The sequence below is a fragment of the Ambystoma mexicanum genome, chromosome 4p (assembly GCF_040938575.1).
Source record: "Ambystoma mexicanum isolate Mex_15411 chromosome 4p, UKY_AmexF1_1, whole genome shotgun sequence".
Classification (NCBI taxonomy): Eukaryota; Metazoa; Chordata; class Amphibia; order Caudata; family Ambystomatidae; genus Ambystoma; species Ambystoma mexicanum.
In genome coordinates, this window is record NC_090927.1 from 1,237,648,777 (window position 1) to 1,237,675,673 (window position 26,897).

Genomic DNA, 26,897 nt, shown 5'->3' on the forward strand with positions numbered 1-26,897 from the left:
TAACCCGCTTCCTGCTCTTATGGCAGTTAGGAGCCTGGAAATGGGCCTACCAACCTCCCCCTTAATTGCTGGTGAGAGTTCCAGGTCATATCCATCGAGGTAAGGCTTTGTAGTTAACCATGTCTCTTGGAGACAGACGATATCAGTCGCCCAGGTTAACATCCGAGATCGTAGTTAAATGTCTGAAACCTCGGGTATTCCTTGGTGCAACTCTTCTTCTGACTTCCCATAGGTCAACCCCCGAAACTTCCCTGCGTTTCAATGTTGGTGGCTACAAGAATTTATAGTTTTTCTGGACTCTTGATGTCCAAATGCCCTGCTTTGGGGGCGGTTGTTGCTAATTTTCCTCTCTACGCCTGTGCTAGTAGTTTCTCGGAATCTCATGCTCTTTGTTTGCCACTTTCTTGTCTTTGTTTCTCCCGAAGGCAGGGCCTCGTGGGAATCACTTTTTAGCTTTTTCGGAGAGTCTGCTGTCTCGCCTTGTTGGCGAAGATTCATTAAAGTTCCGTTGATATGATGGACGGCGTTCACAATTTTGAAGATACCCCGTCCGACTGTGGTTAGGCGTCCTTATGTAGGTTCTTGTGCATCTATAGTCTGTCCTTCAATTTTGTATTACTTGGGCTTTCTTGGTGAGCTTTTCTGCCCATGTATCTTTCTCTCTCTCTCTCTCTTGATTCATATCAAACTTTTGTCTCTTTGGTTCGTGAATCTCCTTAATTTCATAACCCATCCTTTTGGAGTCCCCTATAGAGTTTCTGAAGAGGCACCTTACGTTAGTTGCTTCAATCTGGAGATCGGAGCACTCTTTATTATCTTCCTCCCTTGGTTCAACAATCAGGATGTCCCGATAGTGCAGTCTTTTCAGGCTTGCAGTTTGTTCACAAAGTTGTATAACCTTCCTTCGGTTGAGAAGTACATTATTTGTTCTGTTAGAGATCCATTCAAATCTAAAGACACTTTTTAAAAAATATTTTTTTATTTGAGGGTCACTTTGGTTTTCACAACGTCCTGAGCCACTACCCCTTAACCTGTTCCCTTTGTGCTTTCTTTATTCCCTCTAAATACATCACATTCTTTGCTATTCCTAGCCCATTTTGTCCAAAGATCCCATAGGATACCTTGGGGCCCTACGTTTGAATCCCGCAATGGTTTTCGCAAAGGATTTTGCCGGGGTAATGGCTCAAAAGGCCCAGATCTCTTGCAATGGCCCCATTCTCCCTTGGTTTCTTTTGTGCAGGTTCCATCTCTTGTGACTTCAGATCTGGGATAATGTCTTCCGATACGTAAGCTGCTCTACCCTTGGCTTGGGTTAGTGCCAGTACTTCCTTTTGGGTGCCGGCTGATGTGGCCACTTTGGAACTCTGTTCAGAGGAACTATGTTCAGAGTTGAACTTGTTGCTGTAACTAGTACTGAGTGTCTGGTGTTCTCCTGATTTTTGGCTTCAATATAACCCTCGAGATGGGCTAGTTTTGAATGCATGGATGACATTATTGCAGAGTTGTCTTTAAGGGCTTCATTCATAGCCTCGTATAGTTTACAAAAAGGGGCTAGCGCAATTATGACCGTTGACATAATGGACATCAAGACGACTTTGTTGGATAGGGTATCTGGTGAAACTGGAGTTGACATTTCGCTGAGCCGTCTCCTCGGGGGAGTCATCTCCAAGGTCAACCCATGCTGATGGGTTAATTCAAGTTTTTTTTCTTCATTTTATTTTTTAATGGGATCTAGCTTTGTGATTCATTTTTTTCAGCCACGTGTGGAGATGCCATTCTGTTTTGAGTCCCCTCATTTATCAGTGTCATTCCAAGCTCTTGCCTTGGAGGGCTACTTTCATTAGACGATGCAGGTTTTGTCTGGTTGACTTTTCTCTAAGCCAACCTCGGTCCACTAGTCTGGATTTTTAGGCCTTAGGCAGGCGGCCGTTTATTTTGACGATGGGGGGTCCGTTGTTGCGGCCGTTTCGTTTGTCATCTCTGGAATACGATTCTGTAGAATGTCCTCACTTAATTGGCCATCGGACCGTCCTTTTTCTTGCCTGATATAATGCCATTTTATCAATGTTGGAGTTTTGGGCAGGTCCTCCCCGGCCCTTAGCGCTTGTTTTCTGTCGTTGCAACGGGCCTGTAGGGGAAGCTTGTCTGCTGAGCTTACTTGTAATGTAGCCCGGGCACTGACACCTGCTGATGTGACAGGCTTCCGACCCTGCCAGCATTTCAGCATCTGTCAGTTCAACAGGAAGCCGCTCCCCCATTGATTTTTGTTGCAAAAAAATGTTTCAATGTGCTAGATAGCACTGATTTTTGCTGTAGAGCGAGAAAAGACGAGGTTCCGTTTTTTTTTTTTTTTTTTTTTTGGGCGCAAACATGTGTGAACTCGGGGTCTCGGTCTTTTCTTCTGATTTGTAGCCCGCTGTAAGAATTTGCCCCCTCCCTGGCTGTTTTTTTGTTTTCAGCACGTTGGCCGGGCTGGGCTTTATCCCTCAGGGGCCCGTCTCATCTCAGCAAGCGTCTTCGGTAGGGAGGGTTGAGGTAGTGGCTTGCGTAGATCTTACATTTTTTTGGCTTTTTGCCTTCTTAGGCTTTAGCGAGATCTCCAAGCCTACTTCCCGGGATTGTGTGGTCCTTTTGTCTTCATATGTAAATTGGGCTAATGAGTTTCCTTCTTCCACGTTATCCGCACAATACCCCCATGCATTATTCCTTGTCAGCGTATCTGGAGGAGTTGTTAAATCCTCTCTGACCACCATATCGTGGACTTCGATATTTACTTTCATGTTTGTTTTCTTAACCGCAAGCGAGCAGCAGGTAGGAGGGGCTGGGGGAGAGCTGCCTCCTGACCTTAGAGTGTTGGTCGTGGGCTTACCCCGGGGGGTGACGCTGTTTATAGCAATGGAAACAATATCTTCAGCTTCAGATAGTCTTCGAGTTGCTTTCTTTGTATTCATGTGGGCACACTGTCTGCGTTGCCTCAGCGGTCTGTTTTTGTTTATTTATCGTCCCCCTCCAGTGTGTCACACACTAGGTTCTCCCGGGAGACGCAGCTCTTACCTTCAATCTTCTCGCTGCCCCCCCCCTTCCTGATAGGAGTTGCCATTTGCTGCTTGAAGTTGGCGGGGCACGATTCTTCCTCCATAATTCTATGGCGCCCGCTGCGCAGACTTCAATTTTCGTCCATTGACCGCCCCGACAGCCACGGACTGCATCCGTCTCAGCGTCCACAACACTGTTTAATGCGCTTCCTCTGGATGAATGGAGCGTGTAGAAAGACTGCAAACCAAAGGGAACGTCTGACTGCAACAGACTGCGTCCCACTCAACATCCACACTACGCCATAAACAACGTTTTCTTTTACTTGAACCATACCCGGCACAGCTCCTGCAGCTCACCTCTGAACGCAGTTGGGTGCCTGCATCATGTGGGATAGTTTAAATGATAATGGGGGTATTTATTCATGCAATGTTTGTTGGATACAAGTATCCGACAAACATTGCATGAATAAATGAACAATCTGGGTCCATGTATCCGGCAAACATTGCATAAACTGGGTCGTGGCTGAGGACTTTAACTTCCTCTGGTGACCCCGTGCACCCTGCACAGGGTCACCAGAGGAAGTTACAGTTTGCTTTTCCTGCAGCTGTGATCTGTATCAAAGTCCTGCTGTGTACACGTAGGGGGGCGGAGCCATCGGAGTGCTCATGGCGGCAGTGAGATGCTCGGCCCCCTACTCCGTGCCGCCTCCTTTAAGTAACCCAGCGCAGAGCATGGGTTTGGGGTTTGCGGCGGCTGACTCTGGCCGGATCCGGCTACACACCTGGTACGGAATCTCAGATCCGGCGAGAGCCAGCCCAATGACCAGCGCTGCTGTCATCTGCGCAACACGGCTTTCACTGTTAAAACAGCAATGGGCACACTATGACGGCATGCAGTTCCCTTGGTATGATTTCTGTAACTTTACTGCCTTTACGAGGTGAGGGGTTCTGAACACTGCAGGGAGATGTGACTGACTTTACCGCTCAGTGCTGCCAGGCAGTGCATTGACCCAGACTCCCCCCATCCAATATTTCTTTCTCTCTGTATAGGACCGACTTCCTTGATTTACCTGCGTTGTCTCACTGACTAGGTGCCTGCCCGTTGCTTTGCTAATATACAGTGAAAATGCAAATGCCTATCTAGTCTTGCGAGCAATATAACAATGAGTATTTAGCCCTAAAAAAATAGCCATACTGTAGGCAGAGGTTTTCTATCTGTGGGGCGTGTGATCCAGGACAGCGAGAAAAGAGAAAATACATGCCCTGTCAGTACAATGTGATTGGGGGGGGGGATAATCGTGAAGGGATATGTTATTCCTTATATTTATAAAGGGAAATTTACAGCTAAAAAAATGTACAAGTTCCAATGTTAATGAACAACCCCTGATATAGCCTGCAAGTAGCTCTTGGCCCCCTACTGAAAGCAGCTCACGCCAACATAAAGGTTGGAGACCCCTGGTCTATTTTATATAGAGGGCACAATGCTTGTAATTTTCAATAAGTTGCCCAGACAGCTGCATGCCAGTGCACAGATACCCGCTGGCATAGATTTCCCTTTTGTGGGCACTGTTGATGTGTGGCTTGTGGGTAGCGCGTGTGACTTTTGCAGCATTCTTAATATTGCTTAATTCTGAAGCAGTATGCCAAGTGGCAAAGTTTTGTTTGGCTAGCATGAAGGCTGGCTAAGTTTTGAAGTGTGTGGTAGACTGCTTGAGCCGCTCTGTGGCACGGGTGTGCTGCACACACTGCCAGGTGTAGTCTCAGCTGGGGATGGTTGTAACGCCCTGATGAATGAGTTCTTCGATTCCTCTTTCTGGTGGCACAGGGTGCTTTGGGCTTAGATTTGTTGTTGTGATTCTACGCACAGAGAATGGTTGCAAATATTGGCCATCCAAACTCTCATGAAGAAAGGAGAGAAAAAGACTCCTCTAACCAACAGTGGACAGATCCCCGCCCCATCTATTTATTTCTCTTAACAATGCTTGCAACCTGATCATTGCTTTCACTTAAGCCATTGAACACCAGCCAACTAAAAAAAAGAAGTGGCATGTCCAGCAACTGAATTTGCATTAAAGGAGAGTCTCAACGCCCCCCACCCCCTTTCAAGCTGGGGAATATCGTTGAGATTTGTGTAATGTGAAGTGTACAGGGCAGGTACTCAGTTAAGTTCAAGGTCAAAGCACCCCTAAAGAGGTTCTGTAAAGCTACCCCCCCCATAAAAAGCAAACTGTCTGGCATTCAAAGACTCATTTTGTATTGTAATGCTTTTGAATATTTTTTCACTGCTGAAAGTTACGGATGCTATACCCATGAGGCAGAGCTTTTTACACCATTTATTTTAAAGAACACACAGATGGCTTGTTTACCCCCGTTTTCCATTGCCTTTTTGGTTCACAGTAGGGCTAGTTGTGCCAGCCTTTATGTGCTGGGGACGGTGTTCTAATTTCCCCCCCCCCCCATGACTCCTGCTCTACTCAATCTACGTTTAGTTTGTTCAACACTATGGGGATTGGGGAAATCGCTACATGATTTAATATATACAAATGTAAGTTTCAGGGACTGTGGATTACTGCGTGTTCTAGTTATACTTGTGTCACATTCTCTATATAGGTTGATGAGGTTCCCGGAGGGATTTTATTGCCCCTTCAATGCCGTTTATTTTTTGTTGTTCCCAACCACTTGACCCCTCAACAGTTAATTGACGATAGTTTGCCTGTAAACGTTATTTAATGCTTGCTAGGGATAGTGATCCATGTCATTAATTTGGAAAATATCTTTTTTGATCATTGTTTATTAATGTGTGGGGTGAATGCTTTTTATGTTTTTTCTTCTTCTCTAATGATGGGACCAGTTCATTCTCATTAGATGATGTTGAGCTATTTTCATGCTTGTCTGGATGTTTAAGCAGCCTTGTGTATCAGAGGACTGGTGCGGTAGCGGGAGTTTTCTTACCTGGGCGTGAAAGAGTGCTGTTAATTGCTTTGCTATTTGAATGCAGGAGGTCACTTTATTTTCTTAAGGCAGTGGTCTTCAAGCCTTTCTATGCTGACCCCCTCGCCCCCTTAAGTAAAATAATTTCTCCCACCCACAGCCCCACAGGTGGGAGGAGACATCTGACTCTTCTGGAGATTAGTGCCTGGCTCATATTAGCAAAGGCCTTCCTGCTAAGGTGTAATATTGACGGTTCCCCCCAGTAAAGATCACTTTGGTAATGGGTTCTGTCCCTGCATACCCTCCTATTTCCTGTGCATGTTGCTGTCTGCAAACTGGGGCTCTCTATGGTTGATATGTCCGTTTAAGAAACTGAAACGGGTGCTTGTCTTTTAAAGGACACACATAAAATGACTGCAGCATTCTAGGTACACGAGCTCTGCAATTAACAACATATTGCCTCTCCGGAACACCCACCTCTAATTTTGCAATCAGATGCAACTAGTTAAAGCCACAATGGGTCTTGGAGGAAGTTAACCAAGCACCAATCACTCATAAATCTGGACACATCAGGCAGGAACATCCATAGCAAGCCCACTATAAATTAATGGTTTTGGGTACAGACCTGGTTCACAAATACTTGGCGCATACTAAATTTTACTTTTTTTATTTCTTCTTTTAGATAACTCAAATCATGGCACTCTTTTTGATTCCGACAATTCTCTGCATTTGAAAGAATGGGGAATTTGAGCCTTTGCAATTCCTGGTGAAGTTAATTGTAAATTGCTGATAGAGGGTATCGATGAAAGTAGAAGAGAAATACATGAAGAAAAGGATTTCAAGGCAGTCATGCTTTGTAGTTGGGTAAGCAATTATATATATATTTTTTTTGGATTCATCTATTTGATGTTTGGGGGAGGAGGTTACATCTGACGTCTCTATGCAGAGTTGTTCCCTTTTTTCACACATACAGATGAATACTGCACAATGCCCACCTAATTTACAGCATCTCTTTCCTCTAGAGTATAGAGTGCTATGGGTTGAATGCCCTCGGGGACCGTAGTCCAGGTCAGAGTATGTGTGCAGATTGGACAGAGAATGGATTGGTATTGGCGAATCGCACTCTACCTCCTTAAAGTTAGGTATGCAGTGTTTTAGAATGAAAGTAAAACAATATGGTGTATCTGTAGGTGAATTGTTTCGACCTTGGCCGTCTTCAAGGCCTTGAAATTGAACACTTGGTATGGTGACCAGGTTTGGAAGTTGATTGTGAAAATATCTTGAAACAATTTTCTGATGGTACTTGATGATAAAGGGTTGAGTCGTGAGAGACCTGTCAATGGCTGGCGCGTAGCCCTGAAAGTTTTTAGTGGTGCTTGGGCATCCTGGATTGGTTCCCCAAATCGAAATTCCTAAACTATCTTTATTTTTATTTTTTTTATACCTTAGATGCAATCCTGAAAGTTTAGTCCACAGGTTGGGGAACCAATCTAGGATGTCCAAGGTAGAGCGCGATTAGCAAATACCAATCCGTTTTCTGTCCTATTCAGTCAAGGTCTTTATAAGTAGACCATGCAGAATTGGTGACGCAGCTCGTCGCCATTTATAAATTATAGGGGTCAAAGGGTATGTACCCATACACACTTTTATGTGTGCAGCTACACTGAGTTGTGTGTAGCTGCATGGGGAGGGAGGGAAAGCGCCAAGGAGAGCAAGAATAAGCAAAACCTCAAGGGGGTGGGTAGGATGGCGCTTAAGGGGAGTCACCCCAGTGTACAGCTCAGGGAAAATGTTGGTTGTATTTGTAGTCACATTATGAAGTTTCAACTTGCCTTTTTCATACCCGCAGCCAAGAAACAGTATTAAGACAAAGGAAACATTTGATGAAATAACAAAAAGCTATAATTGAGGCTTTAAAAAGAAAGGAAGAGGAGAAAAAGCAGCTACTGGTGGAATCTGGAAAAAGAAGATGCAGTGAAAAAAGAGAATTATATTGTAAAAGCTGATGGCTGAAAACTGACTATTCCAACATGTATTAATGGCTGTTCACAAAAGCTGGAAAACCTAAGTCTTTTGGCAGGGATGGCTAGTGTTCTTCATTCTTCCTACATTCCTTCCTCAGATCCTGCCTCTTACTTCACCTGGACAATTGATAGACACAGCATTAAATCTGCAAATGTCTGTGTAATGCTGCAGTTCCTGGCGATGTAGCTGTGCAATAACTGCAAAATATTGGACTATAAAGTAACCCGTCAGTTGTCTGCTACAAATGTTTTGTTGGACAGATCTAATTTGACAAGCTGAACTCTATCACCACGTCTCCTTAACAGTGTGTTTTTGTTACAGTATGACAGTCATGCCTGTTTGGACATAGAAGTGACACCTACATGTTAGCACACATCTGCGCAATCTTTCAGATTATGTTTTTAAAAAAAAAACACAATGGAATTGTAACATCCCCACAACTGAGTTTGGTTGCTATGTCAGCCCCTGCTACTAATTTACAATGTAATTGTAGCGCACATGCTGCTCTGTGAAACTGAAGATGCAAGTGCTCTTGTGTGTAGAACTATTATAGTTGATCTGGTGAATTTGTAGGTTGGTGCCAACTTGTAAATGGTACATGTTTTTGTGCTATTGGATTTCTGTTGGGGGGGTGGGGGGAACAGCTAATATTTTCTTGGGTGTGGTGAATGGTCAAACTAATTGTTAGCTGCTCATAGTGATATTGGGTGTAGTGATCGGCAATCTTGTCATGCAGGTAGACCTTTAACGGATTCTGTTTAGGTCACTGAGTTTTTATTTTAGTGCAGTGATTTGTAATTGTGGGAGTTTATTGGGTGTGATGCCATGTTAGCTAGAGGTGAGCTATGAAATGAGGGAGTTTAGAGGTTGGTTTGTGACATTGTGGGGGTGGATTTGTAGTTTTGTATACGGTATCAGCAAACGTTAGTTAATGACATTTGAGTGCTCTAGCAAACAAGGCAAGTAGCGGCTGCAAATTCCATGTTTTCCAGTATACTATTCATAAGTCTAACCCTATAGTAATACCACCCATCTTACACACAAGGAATCGAAACCATTTTCATAAATCGTTTGAAAGAAACAGCCTCCTGAAATTGTCTGCAATATTCGTTCACAATTTCAAACCCATCCTGAAGTTATCAAGAAGTCATCCTGGAGTAATACAAGATCATCACTGGAAGTAATCAGAACTCCTCTTGGAGTAGTTTCTGTGATAACTAGAGTCATCTCATTTGAATATTTCGGCCGATACACTTACTTCAGGATATTTTCGGATGATCTCCCTGAACTAGCCATGGATGACTCTAGGATGGAGTCACCTGATGACTCAAGAATGATTCCAGGAAGATCTTCCTTTTTGACTTGGGTACGCAGTGAGCTGCAATTCTAAAAGAGTGCAGGTCGAAAGATACAAATTACTCATTGATTTACACAAGCAGTGTGTAGGTATTTGGAAATGAGAAGACCAGCCTTCAACACTTTAGACCTACTGACTTTTATTTGCAGAAACATCAAGCTTCTTTAATCCTGGGGAAAATGGGGGGACAACACGCCGTTTGCTTTTCTTTCTCAAAAGGGTGAACATACTGTTCACAAATCATTCTGTTGAGGCTAACAGTGTTCGGGAGTCTTCTCCAGGAGATGAGACTCTATTGCCTTTTATTCTTTGGAAACTGTTTTCCTAGGGATCATTCATCATCAATTCTTTAAAGTCTCGTATTGTCTCTTAAGCCTCCCTATTCATTTCTCTACAGTTCTCCAGAGAGGAGGTCTCGAGCTCACACCCTTACTGGTTTTGGTTGTACTCCAACCTCCTTGGCCCAGCCCCTCTCCTTGTTAGGAAGGCTTCCTGGACAACTGTTAGCACGGTCCCCTGCCTCTCTGTTCATTCAGTCTTCCTCTCATTCGCTCGACGCGCACCTTTTTTGTTTCCGGATGACCGAGGTCTCCAGCTGGGTCTCAAGTGCTCTTAGGGCTGTCAGCAGCAACTCTCTCACGGCTAACTTCTTCTTTGGGGATAAATGTCTTAGTAAGTAAGTCTCTCTAAATGGGCTATATCAGGATGGGGCACAACCAGTGCAACTTGGACTACTGCTTCCTTATGGTCAGACGTCAATAGGCCCACTCATAGGCCACCTCCTCCTCAGGCCCCGGGCCCTCCTCCAACACTTCTCTTTAACTCAAAAGGAAAAACACCAGAGACCTGTATCAGTATGACATGCTTGGAATCTTTATTGTTCTAGAGCATTACCATTGGTCCAATTGTCTGTCTCTCCCAGGTTGTAGCCTCCCTCCATTATGACCTCATCCCCCAAGGTCTGATTGGCTTCTTGCTAGAGGTCTTGTCCTGGCTCTGATCTTCCTTCCTTTCCACCGCCTTGTCACAAATCCTCCCCCTTAAGCCCTTACGATCGGGAAGGGCATGCAATCTGGATAAGTAATCAGCTTGAGTCATTTTCCTACCCGGCTGATGGATGGTGTGGAAAGAGTATGGTTGTAGCGAGAGAAACCATCTTAAGACACAGGGATTGTATTCCTGGACAGCCAGACCAAGGGAGCGTGGTCCGTAACGAGAGTAAATGTTCTTCCCAATAGATAGTACTTTAGAGTTTCTACGGCCCATTTCACTGCCAGGCACTCTTTTTCGATGGTTGCATAATTCATTTAATGAGGTAAGAGCTTTCTGCTGATGAACAAGACAGGTCTTTCTTCTTCTCCCCTACTCTGGAAGAGTACAGCACCTAATCCTGAATCAGAGGCATCTGTATGTAGGTAAAAAGGTTTCTCGAAATCCAGACACCTTAGAATGGCCTTATCCGATAGGCCACAAACGCCTCTTCGGTTTCTGTATTCCTCCATTCTCTCTTACGTGGTGCATTGGCTTTCACAAGGTTCGTCAGGGGGGCAGCGATTGTCGATGGGATGAATCGCCTGTAGTACCCTACGAAGCCCAGAAAGGCTCTGACCTGTCTAGTCGTTACAGGGAACTGTAGCTTACTGATGGCCTTTACTTTCTCTTGTTGAGGATGGATTTCTCCTCGACCGACATAGTAACCAAGGTATTTGGTATATGTGTTGGCCAAATGGGTCTTTTTGAGATTGACATGTAAGCCGGCTTCCTTTAGGGTTTGGAATATCGCCTTTAAATGTTTTAAGTGATCCGGCCAACTTTGACTGTATACCACTATGTCGTCTAGATATGCTCCGATGTATTCTTCATGGCCCTTTATCAAATAGTTCATTAGCCTCTGGAATGTGGCTGGGGCACCATGTAGCCCGAAGGGTATCACAGTAAACTGGAACAATCCGGTCGGGGATGCGAAAGCCGTTTTTTCGCAGTCAGCATGGAACAGTGGTATCTGCCAATACCCCTTTGTCAGGTCAATTGTCGACAGGTACTCTGTTTTGCCCAACTTCTCTAACAGATCGTCAATTCTGGGCATAGGGGAATGCATCGAATTTCGAAACTTCATTTAACCCTATAAAATCCATACAGAAGTGAGTGCTCCCATCTGGTTTAGGGACCATTACTAATGGTGAACACCACTCACTGTGAGATGGTTCTATTACCTTCAGGCGTAGCATCTCTTCTATTTCTTTATTAACCGCTTATAGTCTGGCTTCCGGGATCCTATATGGTCTCAGCCTCACCTTTGTACCTGGGGATGTTTGTATGTGGTGACATGTCAATGATCTTCTACCTGCGATTGAAGAAAAAATCCCTGTGTAACGATTGATTAGCTCACGCAGTTCTTTCTTTTGAAGTGGGCCAAGGTCTGGGTTGACATTCAGGGCTTCTTTTCCTATGTGGTCTTCCGCTGAGGGTAGATATTCTGGAGCTGTTTGGTCATGCTCAGTATTAATATCTGAAGTTTCCTTAACGGCGTGACCTCCTAGTAGTGGCTGCTTTGATGGGATCTCTTTGGTCTTGAACGCCCCTATTGTGGCCACCGGCTCCTTCCATTCCTTTAAAAGATAAAGGGTTCCAATATCAACGGCATGGTTTGGAGGGGTGCCTTTTAAAATTTTGGGATTGTTCTTCTTTTGGCACTCAGGACAACGCTGGCAAAGGCGTACCAGCTGGCCATAAATCCCTGGCCAGTTGAACCTCGCCAAGATCTTCTGAGTGGTCTTCTCCGCCCGAGGTGTCCCTCTCCCACTGGAAGATGTGCCACCTCTAATACAGTCTGATAGTATTTGCTAGGGACCAGAAATTGTCGTGTGGTTGCTTTTTCTGTAGATTCTGTAAGGTGATAATATAAACCGTTCTCTTTCACAAAGCATGGCATTCTTCCATCCGGTTTGTCGGCCACTGAGGCTCTTGCGTGTTTCAGGATTGGGTCTAGCTCTTGTGCCATGCGAAAATTGTCCCCCTCTTCATCAATCCTCCAATCTATCGCCACCGGACACATATTTTTCTCTATCCAGCCCCTTTTTTCTAGCCTCTTGGTAGACTTACTCTTCTTCAAATTTAGGCTTTCCGGCGTCTAGGTCTTGGTCATAAAAGGGGGTTTCTCTCAGCCAGTGGTTTTCCAATTTGTGAATAAGGCAGGGAAGATCTGGGACATCAGAGCCAATCAAAAGCGATTCAGGCAACATTGGCATCACAGCGGCTTTTACAGCCATTTGCTCACCTGCTAACTTTATCTTGATATTCTTAAGTGGGTATGTTTTAACATCCCCGTGAACACATTGAATGGGTATATTTTCATTTGAACTTCTCACCTCTTACCAGTTCCGATTGGACTGCTGTCTGTAGACTTCCAGAGTCCAACAAGGCTCTGGTTGGCCGACCTTCCACTTCAGCCTCACAGACAAATGGATAGGTGATCTTGTGACTTGGGGTTGAACTGCATGGATCTACCTCCTTTCCCCCAGCTCTTTCAAAACTTCTGATGTCCATTGGCTCTGACTTGATTTTCTTTGGACATAACCTCGCCAAGTGCCCCCATTCTCCACATTCAAAACACTGGGGGCCCCGCAGCGGGCGCTTGGGGTTCGTGAGGGGAAGGTTGATCCATGAGTTTCATGGTTAGGTCGGGGTCTTGACGGGTCCCAATCTGTTCTGCGGAACATCGAATTTGGCCAAGGTGGATTGTTGGCCTGTCTAGAGCCTATGTTATTAGGGACTCTGACAGCCCTAACTTGAGGGGGATAGGAGGCCAATCTGCCCTGTCCCTCTTTCTGGTAGGCGGAAGCTATGTCCATTGCTTCGAGTAGGGTGGGTTTATAGTGTCGCACCCATCTCTGCATTGGAGGAGGAAGGGCCTCCACGAATTGCTCGAGGAGTCAAGGACCACCTTCTCTGCCATCTCATGCACAGTAGCAGAAGTGCTTTGCAACCACTTATCCCCAAGTTCCTTGATTCTGTAAAACAACTGTCGGGGGGGTGGGGGGGTTTCCTCGGGCAACAGCTTGGTATCTCTGAACTTGATCATGTAGGCTTCTTGATCGTGGCCCCTTCTCTCTAGGACGGCCCGTTTCATCTCAGGGTATGTAGTGTCTCCTATGGGGTTAGCGGCCTGGTATGCGCTCTGCATTTCCCCCATCATAAGGGGAGCAATATAGTGCGTCCACCTCTCGACTGGCCATTGAGCGTTTAGGGCTACCCTTTCAAAGTTAACAAAAAAACGGGCAGGATCTTCCCCTGGGGAGTATTTCTGCAACACTGACGCAGGTACTTGTGGCTGGGCTCTAACTGCGGTAGCTTCTAGCAGCAGAACCTGTTGCATTTGAATAGCTTGCTGGAAAGCTTGCCGGTCAGCCTGCACTTGCTGGCTCTGTATCTGAAGGGCTTGTTGCAGCAGTTGTTGTCCCTCCGTTAGTGACTTTATCAACTCTTCCATCGTGTTTCTTGATCCCACCGCTGCCACCAAATGTAGGTATTTGGAAATGAGAAGACCAGCCTTCAACACTTTAGACCTACTGACTTTTATTTGCAGAAACAACAAGCTTCTTTAATCCTGGGGAAAATAGGGGGACAACACGCCGTTTGCTTTTCTTTCTCAAAAGGGTGAAGATACTGTTCACAAATCATTCTGTGGAGGCTAACAGTGTTCGGGAGTCTTCTCCAGGAGATGAGACTCTATTGCCTTTTATTCTTTCGAAACTGTTTTCCTAGGGATCACTCATCAATTCTTTAAAGTCTCGTATTGTCTCTCAAGCCTCCCTATTAATTTCTCTACAGTTCTCCAGAGAGGAGGTCTCCAGCTCACACCCTTACTGGTTTTGGTTGTACTCCAACCTCCTTGGCCCAGCCCCTCTCCTTGTTGGGAAGGCTTCCTGGACAACTGTTCGCACGGTCCCCTGCCTCTCTGTTCATTCAGTCTTCCTCTCATTCGCTCGACGCTCACCTTTGTTTCCAGATTACATAGGTCTCCAGCTGGGTCTCAAGTGCCCTTAGGGCCGTCAGCAGCAACTCTCTCTCACGGCTAACTTCTTCTTTGGGGATAAATGTCTTAGTACCTCTCTATAAACGGGTTATAACAGGATAGGGCACAACCGGTGCAACTTGGACTACTGCTTCCTTATGGTCGGACGTCAATGGGCCCACTCATAGGCCACCTCCTCCAACTCTTATCTTTAACTCAAAAGGAAAAACACCAGAGACCTGTATCAGTATGACATGCTTGGAATCTTTCTTGTTCTAGAGCATTACCATTGGTCCAATTGTCTCTCTCTCCCAGGTTGTAGCCTCCCTCCATTATGACCTCATCCCCAAGGTCTCCCAGGTTGTAGCCTCCCTCCATTATGACCTTATCCACAAGGTCTGATTGGCTTCTTGCTAGAGGTCTTGTCCTGGCTCTGATCTGCCTTCCTTTCCACCGCCTTGTCACAAAATGTTTTTAAGGAAGCGAACAGGAGAAGAAACAGGCTGCCACAAAAGAACAGTAAGTTTGTGACACGGGGGCCGATTAAATCCAGCACAGCTAACACCTGGGCTCCAGTCTCCACGAGAAGCAAGGGCTCCTAGGGGCACCTAGGTGCCCACGGGCCAAGCTGCTTACCGGGCTCGACTGCATAGTGCAACTGACACACTGCACAGCACTAAGACAGAGACGCAGTGGACTTGCAGAGGCAGCAAAACAACGAGTCTCGAGTGTGCCAGACACAGGTTCCTTTCACGCAGTACTGTGAACAGCTGACATACCTACTACGGAGGATATATCCAAAATGTTTCTACTGCCTGCCCTCCGCACCAGCAATCATACACCAAGGCGCAGGACAAGTAACCTCTCTACATGCCGCGCACCGGCTCCGGCATTCCGTCACTTCCGGGAAAGTGGGCGGGACATTTTCTAAAAAGTATAAAATGGCAGGATCAGAGCTTATCACCGTTCGATTGGGCGAGTTGGTGGGTAAGCTGCCATAGAGTGATGTTGGGCTGAGTGCCTGCGCTCTGCTGCATCACACACCGTGCTTTTTTTGCGTCGGTATCCGAAGAAACTCTCGGTGAACCTGAGGGAATTTTTGTCATTCTCTGCCTCCCTCTAGTGGCGGCAAGCGGCGCTGTTCGATCATGCTACCACCAGCATTGAGCATCTACTTTAATGTCTTGCCTTTTTGAGGGCACCATTGTGGGCACAGCAGGGCTCTTGGAGCCTGGGCACAGCAGGGCTCTTGGAGCCTGCTTGTGATGTTGTTGAATGTATCGGAAATGCATTTAACTTAATTATGACAAGCGTAAATGAGACGATATAATAAGTCACGGAGAGCAATGATGATGAGTGATCTTCTTTTATTCCCGAATGTTACTGAACTCTTGGCGGTAGCCCTGCCTCTATTATCCCACGTGGGGCGCAGCCCACCAGAACAAGAACAACAGAAAGGAGAGTTGGCTCCTTGACAAGGGATTCATTGATAACAATAGAAAGGGAACACAATATCTCCCCCCACTTAAATGACTAGTTGGGATTATCAGTTCATCTCATCTATCCATCTGGGTGGCTTACGTATTGTCCTCCTCAAAGGGCTGCGTGGCGGTAAGGGTGCCGAGGCGGGAGTAGTGTCACTATCGTCAGCGTCTCAGTCTTGTCCTCTATACTTGGATTCTATGTCTGATTCGTCTGCTGCATCTTTCGTGGGGATCTCGAGTTCTTGATCTCCTTCAAGGGTTCTGAAGAATGAGGAATTCCTCGTGATGGTTCCCTGTGGGTTAGCTGCCGTATCATGGACCCTTGTATGTGAGTTACTGTCAGAGGTTCGGGCTTCAAGGCCGGGCTGTCCTTGGCATTTTGAGTTTGTCTGACTAGTACTTGATCACCTATTTGGATGAGGCTCCGTCTGACGTGTCTCCTGTGGTCAGTGTATTCCTTCATTTTCATCTTGCTCGTCTTGTCTTTTGCCCGTACGTCGTCGATGATGGTGGTGTGCAGTGTGGCACTCAGGCTGTGAGGGAGCCTTGTCCGTATGATCCAGCCGAACATTAAAGCTGAAAGGCATTCGCCTGTTGAGCTGTGGGGCGTGTTTCTGTATTCCCGCAGCAGCATGCAGATGGCTTGCATGAATGACCCATTGATGATGGAGCAGATTTGTAATGTCTGAGATTACTCATGAACTTTTTTGCCATTCCATTGGCTTGTGGGCATAGTGGCGTAATCTTCCGATATTGGAAGCCTAGATGTTCTGTGAACATTGCAAAATCGTGGCTACTGAAAGGTGGGCCATTGTTTGATTTCACCATCGATGGGATTCCGTAGTCTGCTAACGTTTTGTCCAATGTGGGTATAACTGCCTGAGCTCTTTTGGAGTGGATAAGATGTACTTCCGGGAAGCGAGACATTTCGTCGACCATCACTAGTGCATATTTTCCATTTGCCAATGGTCCAAACATGTCAACCGCAACTTCCTCCCATACTTGTAGGGGCATTTCCGAGGGTTTTAGTGGCGGGGGAAATGTGCGTGGAACGACTCCTTGAAATGCAATGCACTTGCTCAGAAGTGTTTCTACTTTCTCATCCATTTTGGGAAACTACACTTTGGTCCTGAGTTGTCGCTTTGTTGATACCACCCCTCCAGTGTCCTGAGTGAGCGATGGCTAGGATCTGGTCTTGCAGACTGGATGGTATAACCAGCCTGTTTTCTTTCAGTAGCAATCCGTCGGGAGATGTGGATAGCATGTGTCGGATGAGTTTGAAGGTGTGTAACTGCTCTACTCCTTTGGTTGATAGATTTTGTTTGTTGCGTTTCCTGTGCCACAAACCAGACTTTAGGCACTCCTGAACTGCTTGGAGCAGTTCATTGTTCTGCGTTGCCTGAAGTAGTTGGGCTGCAGTGATGGAATTTGGGAGCGCATTGTTTATAATAAGGCATAAATTAGTTTTGCAAAATTGATTAGCTTAAATTGCTAAGTAAAAAACAATTGATTAGCAATCCAACCTAAATGATTAGCAATTTGTATATCTTTGTTTTTAGGCATGAGCAGTTAATTGCGCCATGACAATTGCCTAAATAAGGCGGAGTTGCAACTAACAAATATTTTACAGAGGTAATCTCTGGGCGTTTTTTTAACCGTGCAGCGCTGGCAGAATTCATTTATCACCTGCTGTTTCTAAGAGGAACACTCCTGGAAACAGTAGACCCAGGTAACATGTACCTCCCCAGTTCCTAGGTAACCATGGATATGCTTTTTCCCCACATATAAAGTTAACAGGGTCCCCTACGTACACTGGTTCTATTTTGTGCTTTAAAACCACTGTATTCATCAGCTACTAAACGTTCCTACTTTATAGGAACCTTTTTTCTTTAAACATAGGGGGACAGTTCTTGGGCTGTAATCTACTGTATAGGCAGGGGGCACAGCATCTTTATTCCATTCATCCCTCATTCGAAATGTCATTACTGATGTTTCTTCTGCTGGCGGGGTCGGTCTATTCTGCCTATGTAATCTATCTAGTCTTGTTGTCTTTCGTGTATTTTTCCTCATGGGATCTGGTGAAAACACGCGAGCTTTGTGGAATATGGAACAACCCACAGGTCTCATGATCACTTCCTCAAATTCATTCATATTTGTCTCATCTAGCTGACCCGTATTACTCTTGTTCCATTTCCCAAAGAACATTGCACTCAACGATACTTCACATGCATAACTCATTGGTAACGGTTGTACATACCAGCCTATCCCTTTTTCACCATGCTGTGGTAAATGGGCACAAACCCAGCAATCTTTCTTTTTTAAAACCGCATGGGTCATATTCATTATCCGCAACAATGTATTGTTGCCATATCCTTCTCTATGTCCCTCTTCTATTGAGGACAAAGTACCAGTGATTACATGAACCGGGCTTTCAGTAGTTACTTTTGGCAAGAGTGTTTCTAATGGGTGTGCGGACTCTATAAACCATAGCGTAATAGCTATTATTGTTGGTACTATCATACTTAGAGAACACAGGACCAATGTCCAAGCCGGTACCTTATTCCTTTTACCATGCTTTTTCCCTAAATTTACAGTCTCTAAAACTCTAAAAATCATCTTTTCAGCAGCGGTGCAGGGGGAGGCTGAAACCGGATTTGATTTGTTCTTCATCGTCCATCTTTCTGCTGGCAAAGTTTGTCGCAAATGTCTCTCGTTCTTGATGCCAAAAAAGTTCAACGGAAATGTCACAGTTCAATTCTGCCAACCCTTCACAGCCTCGATCACTTATCCACTCCGAGCAAGATTAGTTGTTCTTCCTTTCACTGCTCAGACTATTTCTGAACAGTTCCTTATTGACAGAGTACTATGTGCGTCCAGTTTGTCCTGCTCTGGTTTAGGACACATGTACTCTATTATAAGCGCACCGAGGAGCCGTGCGTCTTGAATTGTCCGACTTGCACAACTCTCACACTTCTCTCCTCTACACCGTCCGTGAGTAGAACCAAAGGCAAAAGAAAAGCACCAAAGATCTGTGGATCACTTTGCCTGTCGAGGCCGCAAATTATACCGTTTCACTCCTGGTATTGTGTGATCGGTGAACAGTGCCAATGCACTTCAGTATCAGGCTCGGTGTCAGCCTGCGGCGCAATGATGAGTAGCGATGAGCGCCGTGGCAATGATGTTTCTTTCTTTGGCTCTGGTGCGTTTGCAGAAGCTGGTGGGTGCCAAAGGAGTACACGCGTTGTTTCTGCTCGTGTTTGCAATGCAGAGTTTGTGTCGCTCGGCAGTGATGTTGTTTCTGCTGAGCAACGTTGGGGCACTTTTCGCCCTTTCCCCTTCCTGGCAGCCTCCTCAGGCTCTGTTTCGAGTTTCACTTCTCGCTTAGGCTTTGTTTCAACTTTCACTTCTCGCTCAGGCTGATGCTGTGGCAGTGGACTGGTGACAGTTTCTTTCTTTTCCAGGACCGTTGTCTCTTTCTGGTCGTCTGGATCAGGCAAAGTTTTCAGTGAAGCTGGAACCTTTTGGCTGTCCACCCGTATGGCCGTCTGCGTCGCCAGCAACACTTGATAGGGGCCGCGCCACCTGGGTGCTAATGCTGTCTTCCGCTCAAAATTTTTCAGCAGCACCCAGTCTCCTGGCTCCAGGGCATGCCCCGGGCCTGTGTACCTCACTGCTAACACCTCCTGCACCTGCTGATGAATCAAACACAACTTCTGCATTAAAAGGCCACAGTACGTGCTTAACACAGGATGCTCAACCTCACATAATCTTTTGGGCTGCGGTGCGCACCATACATTTGCCGGTCTCCCCATTATAATTTCATAGGGGGAGAGCCCAGTTTTAGCCTGCACAGACGTGCGCATGCACAATAGCGCTAGGGGTAATGCATCCTCCCAACTCAACTTGCTCCCAGCACAGATTTTAGCTATCTTTGACTTTAAGATACCGTTATGTCTCTCAACAAGCCTGGCGGAACTCGGATGCCTGGAGCTGTGGAATCGCTTGTCAATCTGCAGACCTGCACAGATCTGTATTTGCCGTTGACATGGCAGCACATTCTTTTAAAGGATATGCCTCCACCCGCTTGCTAAATGCACAAATCACCACCAAGACATACTTATAGTTCTGGCACCTTTCCATTTCTATGAAATCAAAGTGGATCATCTCAAATGGCATAGATGGCGGGCCAAAACTGCCTGTCGGAGTCACGGTTCCCTTTCCTACATTGTGTTGTAAAAACGTAATGCAATTCTGCACAAACCTTTCTGCATTTTTCTATGTGTGCATTCTGCCATACTGTGGATAAATGCAGGACCATCTTCTTCGCGCAAATGTGGGTAGGGCTATGCGCCATTGTAACCATTGCGGTTATGTAACAATTCGGCAATATCCAGTTCTTAGTCTCTTTGTCCACCCAACATCCTTCGAAGTCTAACTCAGCAGAGCCCTCAGCCCACCCTTGGATTTCATCGGCCGTGGCTTCGGCCTGCATTTCTTTGACAGTGGCAATCCCATCTTCTATCATACAGGGTACTTCCTCAGTCTGTACTGTCATCATTTTATTACTCAAATCAGTGGCTGTTTGTTTTGCAATCCTGTCTGCAAATGCGTTGCCCTCTCCCACTTTACATGTTACTTTTTTATGCGCCTCGCATTTTACTATTGCTAGGCGTTTTGGAAACGTGAGTGCAGACAACAATCGTACAATCAAAGGCCCATGCTGAATCCTGGCCCCATGTGATGTCAAGAAACCCCTCTCAGGCCAGAGTCGACCAAAGTTATGAACCACGCCAAAGGCGTACTGGCTGTCCAGTATAAATATTTACATTCACATTTTCAGAGAGTTCACAGGCTCGGGTCAGTGCTATTATTTCTGCGGCTTGTGCCGAATTGTAGGGGATTCTTTGGCTTTCTACAACACTCTCTAGGGTAGTAATTGCATATGCGGCAGTTGATGTGCAATCAGGTAATTTAAAACAAGAGCTGTCAAAAAACAACTCCCCATCCGGCTCTTTCTGTGGGGTGTCGCTCAAATGAACTCTTCCCTTTGTCTCTTCTTCAGTGACCATTAAACAATCATGGGGTGGTGATTCGTTGTCACCAATTTCTGCAATGGGTAGTGGCATTAATTCTGCAGGATTCAATGCGCTACACCTCATAATTTGGATGTGGGGTGCAAACAAGATGAGCTCATATCTTGTTAGTTTAGCAGAGGTGAGGTGTTGCGTCTGTGTTCTATTTAATAGAATGTCTATGGCATGTGGCACCATCAGAATTAAAGTATGCCCCAATACCATTCCTTCCGTTTGTTTCACTGACGCAGCAGCCGCTGCAACAGTTCACAAACATTGTGGTAGTGCGCGCGCTACAGGGTCCAGCGCGGAAGAATAATAGCCGCACGGCCTATTTCTTCCACCTTGTTCCTGTGTCAAAACCGCCAATGCACATCCTTCACTCTCGCTCACAAATAGTCTAAATATTTTTTTGTAGTTCGGTGTGTCTAAAACTGGCGCGGAACATAATGCAACTTTCAATTGTTCAAACGCTTTTTGACATTCCTCATCCCACTGTAAAGGCATCACTGCATCCTTTTTAGTTAAGCTTACCATCGGCTTCACAATCAGCGCAAAGTTACTGATCCACTGCCGACAATAAGAGGCCATGCCTATTACAGCTCTCACTCCTTCTTGAGTTTTTGGAATAGGCATACTAGAAATACTTTCTATGTGTTCTGGTGTTAATCTTCTCCCTTCTTTCGAAAGTAGGTAACCCAAATAAGACACCTCCTTTTGATTATACTGGAATTTCTTCAAACTTGCCTTGTGACCATGGGTCGCTAGGTGTGTCAATAGTAATATAGTACTTTCTTTGCAGATCTCTTTTGTGTCAGCAGCTAATAACAAGTCATCTATGTACTGCAAGAGTGCGCAACCTGTCGGTAGTTCTAGCATATCTAGCTGTTCCTTTAGTGCCCTGCTGTAAATGCTCCGGCTTGCTGTGTATCCTTGTGGAATGCGTGTGAATGTGAATGATCGACCTCCTAGAGTGAACGCGAACAGATATCTACTGCTTTTATCCACTAGAATGCTAAAGAACGCGCTCTTCAAATGAACTACACTAAAGTATTCTGTAGTGGCCGGTATCATGGTCAGTATTGTGGGTCTACTACTTTGTTTAATGCGCGCTGATCAATTATGAAACGATATGGTACTTCATTGCCTCCTTTCTTGTAAACTGGAAGAATCGGGCTGTTGCACTTGCTACCTGCAATTTCTTCGACCACCCCCAATCTCACCAGGTCAGTAACAATACTCTTTAATCCCTTCTCAACTTCAACAGAAATTTTATACTGGGGAATTCGTGGTAATGTAACACCTTCTTTCAAAGTTATTTTTGCTGGCTCTATTTTCAAGCATCCTACATCGTTATCATGCATTGCCCACAGACAGGTTGGTACTCTACTTAGCTCTTCTGGTAACGCTTCTGACATAAATTCCATCACCGGTGCATCGTGAGGCCAAATCGTGAGGAACACCCCATCTGCCGTACAATGTATAACTGCCCCCAATTTTCTCAACAAAGTTAATTCCAACATTACATGTCTCTCGTTGCTTCTTCAGTACCCATATAATGAGGCCAATGCTGCCGTCCCATCATTTCCTTCTATGTACATTTCTGCCTCTTGCTGTAATTCAATCTTTCTTTCTTTGCTGAACGCGCTGCGAGTTACCCGTACAAATCCTGTTCCTTCAGCCCCGCCTCTTGCCTCCCCGGTCTCACTTTCGACTTCGGGAGGGGCGGATGGTGCAGAATCTATCTCTGGAGCGGGAGGTGTGGATGGGACAAGTGACACAGGTGGCATCTGTGAAGGGCCTTGCTTAGTGCTGGGAAATTGCGCGTGTGCGGTCTGCGCTTGTGGGAGGGCTCGAGCTGTGGATGGGGCGTGGGTTAATGCTTGCGTGAGGGGAAGTACTTGGGCTGTGGGAGGGGGTGTGAGAGCTACTGGTTGGGCCTGCGCAGTCACTACTGGCGTGTTTGGTTTCGATCCTGGTTTTGGGCCTTGACCCGTATGGGTTAACAAATGTTCCATTAATTTGTCTGCTGTGTGTAGTTCCCGCTGCGGGTATATTCCTTCTATGTTCGTTTGCTCACGTCTCCCTTCCCGTCTTAGACTTGCCGTCCACTCCTCCTCCTCTTTTTCTTCTGCTACCTCAAGCTTCGATTTGTGCCTACGCGCATGCTTCTCTCTTCTCCTAAGTCGGAGCATTGCTTCCCTCCTCCAATCTTTGATAGTCTCAAAATCTGCGGGTCGCGCTTCTTTCCTTATCAACACCCTTTCTAGGTTATCTATCCTCGCAATCTCAAAGCTACCATTAATCGGCCACTGATGGTCCTGTTGCTTTCTAGTTTGCCTATGCCAAATTTCACAAAATATCGCACCCACACCATATTTTACATACATGTCATAAGCCGGCGTTCCCCCAGGCGGTGCACTTAGGCCATTTTCCAAGGACTGTCTACCGCAGCGGAAAAGCCCCGCTAAAGTGGACAGTACTCCAGGCATTTTAACCTTCCCCTTGGTTAACCAACCTTACTCCCGGATGTTTGAATTTGCAAAATCAACACTCTACCAATTATCAGGGTTTCGTTTGAATCGGGGAATGACTCACCTGATAAAACAAGTCGCCTGTGTCCTGACGCAACCCCTCCCAACGTCGTGTCTGCGCTTCTCTGGCTTCTGCCTCGTTTCGGGACCCTCGCCTCCTTTGCCCTCTGGCCTGGTACATCGATCAGGGATCAGATGTGTGCAGATCTGCGAAGGAATCTCTCCTCACTTCTACAGGGCGCCCCGTACACCTCTTGATCCCGGCTCGATCGTCCCGTCCTCGCCATTCTTCCGCCTCTACTCCGTTACAACGTCTACGAAGGGGCAAGTGGGAGAGGGTCCCTTTTCGGGCGTGTAAGGATATTTGGAGTGTTACAGCACAGAGTACAGCACTACTGCACAGGTAGCAATTTTTTTTTTAGCACCACCACAAGGGTGCGGTGCATTGCTATATGTGTTACCAGATTAACAAGGAAAGACAGGCTATTCAGTCAAAAACGATTTTAACATATAAGATGCAAATCTATTTTTACAGTTAAAAGCACACGTGCACATTATAAAATGCACACTATTTTTCACCTGAAATGCCTATGGTGCGGGAGACACATTTGAAAATAATAACTAACATTACTTATAACTAACCTGACTAATGAAACATAATCCACTAATAAAAATGTGTCTCCACTGCAGAATTAGGCCTATTCTGAAAGTGAACTTTTAAACGCACATCCATTTTTTTTTCTCTGCTGCCCTGTCCACATAATTACAGGAAGCAAAAGAGCTCGAAAGAACAGGAAATCAGTTGGTTACAAAGTATTACTATAAAAATGAGCCATTGTGTAGAGAAGGAGGAGATGGCATGATTGATTCTGATTGGAGCAGCGTCATAGCAAGTATCATGCTAGAGGGAGTGATCAGAGTTTTGCTGGGGGGAGTTTGAGGAGAGAGAAGGGCAGTCAAGATTTGGCAGAGCTGGGAGAAGGAGCTATTTTTTCCTGGTTGGAGCATTCCTATCTGCAAAAGCTGAGAATTCCAGGCAATGACCCCGGTTTGAGAAGGAAAGGCGCTCCTTTTCACTGGGGTTAATCTTCAAGGGAGCCACATTCAGAAAGAGAACAGCTGAAGAAAACTCTGAACAGATAAGGTAATTACATAAGTGTGGGAGCTGAGTGTGTACGAGAATGTTCAGTCAGAGTAGGAAAGGAGATTCCGGTGCCTTAATCACACGTTAATGTTGCAAATTGTGTTCTGTTCTCCGCCATTTTTTCAGTGTATTACAGACAATGCTAGCAATGTGCTGTTTTATTTATTTCTGTAAAGAGTGAGATCGTGTTTAAATGCAACTTTTATAATACAGAAAAATATTTGAAAGCAGATGGGTGGTGTGTCTTCTATTTACCAATACAGTGCTGATGATGAGGGGAGATTTTTAAACAATGCAATTGTCATTTTAAGACAGATGTGTGCATGATCATATTCAGTATGGACAGTTGAGAGTGATTGTTTGTAGCATAGCTCGTTGGAGGTACATGAGCCAACGGGAAGAGGGACTCTCTGAACATAGTTCCCTACCGTATATAAGGTAGTGGAAATTACCACATATAGCTCTCTGTCGTAAATAAGTCAGTGAGATCGCCCATGGTGGCACACTAACACTGAAAATGTGGTATTCCTAAAATGTAGGTCTGAGGTCTCTCTAGTGATTACACGAAAAATTTAAGCAAAGATAAGGGATTCTGGACATTGGGGCCACAAATAAAACAAGGGAATTATGCTCACCAAAATACCACCAACCACGCATACCAAATATGCATGTCTGGGTGCTGAAATAAGGCATGTCCACTGTATGATTGTTGCACATGGCCAAATCTGAATACAAGGAGTGATTATTGCTAAGTTATTTTTCGGCGGTAATAAAATACCGTCAGGCCCCAAATCTCCACAAAATACCCTACATATTTATGGTGCGTTGCAGGCCGGGAAAGTGATCATAGAGTACCTACTGGGCGTGGCAAGTGTGTCTCACACTGCCATTTGCACATTAAAGGGAACCCATTTTATAATAGCAGTGTGCCACTAAAAACGAATTTCAGAATGTCACAAAGGGAAACCACATTCTCAGATCTAGTGCAATATTTAGAGGCAAAGTTGTTTGCACATGGGAATTGGTCGTCAAATAGCACGTTAGAATGGACTAACCGCATTCAGGGTGAGGTGCAGAAAGAAAAACTAGACAATATTTTTGCAGAAGGCAGCATAATTCAGGTCTGCCTTACAAGATTATTGAATGCAGCCGATAAAAGTGCAGAGAAAGACTGTTTAATACGGCTATGCGGCAAAATATGGTTTATTTTAAACAAGTCCCTGCGAATGCAAGAGAATGATACTCAGCTAATTAACAGGTTAAATTAGAGGGGGCAAGTAAAAATCAGGAAATGTTGAGAGCAGAATTGGATGTATGCCAAAAAGACATGCAATTAAAATGCAGAGACTTTGAAACTCAGTTATCCAAAAGCAAGAAACAATTTGAAGATAGTGAGCAAGAATTGGCACACTTAAAAGCCTTAGTGGATCACATTAGGCAGGATAAAGATGAGGTTGTTTCAGAAATGCAGATTTTACAAAAAGAACATTGTGAAAAAGAAGGTGATCTCCAGAGTGCAGAACAAGAAATGATTAAAATGATTCAAGAAAGAGACAAGAGAAATAAAGAGTTCAATGAATGCCAAATGCAAATGTGCGACATGCAGGAGGTGATTAATAAAATGAATGGTGAAAACAACTATTTGCAAGATGAAGCCAACAGACTCCTTAAAAAGTGTAAGGACTTAGAACAGCAAATGTGCATTCCCAGGTCCCAGGAGAGGCGGCAGGGTACCACATTCAATGGAGTGGAGGTGAATTCTAGCTCTGCCCAAAGAGCTAGTGCTCCAGTGACTGGGGCGGTGACTGAACTTGGTTGCAGCGCCCTTGGGGGATTTGATACTCCCATTGGGGGCAGCCACCAATCTCATACACCTGAAAACAGGATTGAATCACAAAATAATGCAATTCCATGCATTGCAACAAGTAGCCCCATAAAAATAATGAAATCCATTAAAGCCCTGATCAAACCATTTAAAAAGCGAGGTGAATGCTGCATTGAGGATCACTTAGAAGCGGTGCATGGCATTTTTAAAGCACTCCAGATACCTAAGGAACAGTACAGACAATATTTTCATTTAACTTTAGATGCCCCGACGGCCAGCATCATAAGGGGATTAAATGAACAGCAGAATATGACATGGCTGGAGTTTGAAAAAGAAATTAGGCGTCATTTTTCTCCTTTTCAGTCATTGCAGGAGGCAAAGAAAGTCGCGTACACAATTACTGCTGGACCTAATATATCCCCTCGCCAATTTTTACAAGACTTAAAAAGAGCATTTTCTCGCTTTGATGTATCTTT

The 26,897-nt window shown here is 45.3% G+C and overlaps 1 long non-coding RNA gene across 1 annotated transcript in view; it reads left to right on the top strand.

Moving 5' to 3' along the window:
- Positions 1–24,826, top strand: part of LOC138453766 (uncharacterized) — a 29,626-nt gene extending 4,800 nt beyond the window's left edge. The window contains exons 2-3 of the long non-coding RNA XR_011260522.1: positions 6,649–6,830; positions 7,816–24,826. This is a non-coding gene — a long non-coding RNA (uncharacterized lncRNA). The remainder of the gene's footprint in view (positions 1–6,648; positions 6,831–7,815) is intronic.
- Positions 24,827–26,897: the final 2,071 nt, after the last annotated feature.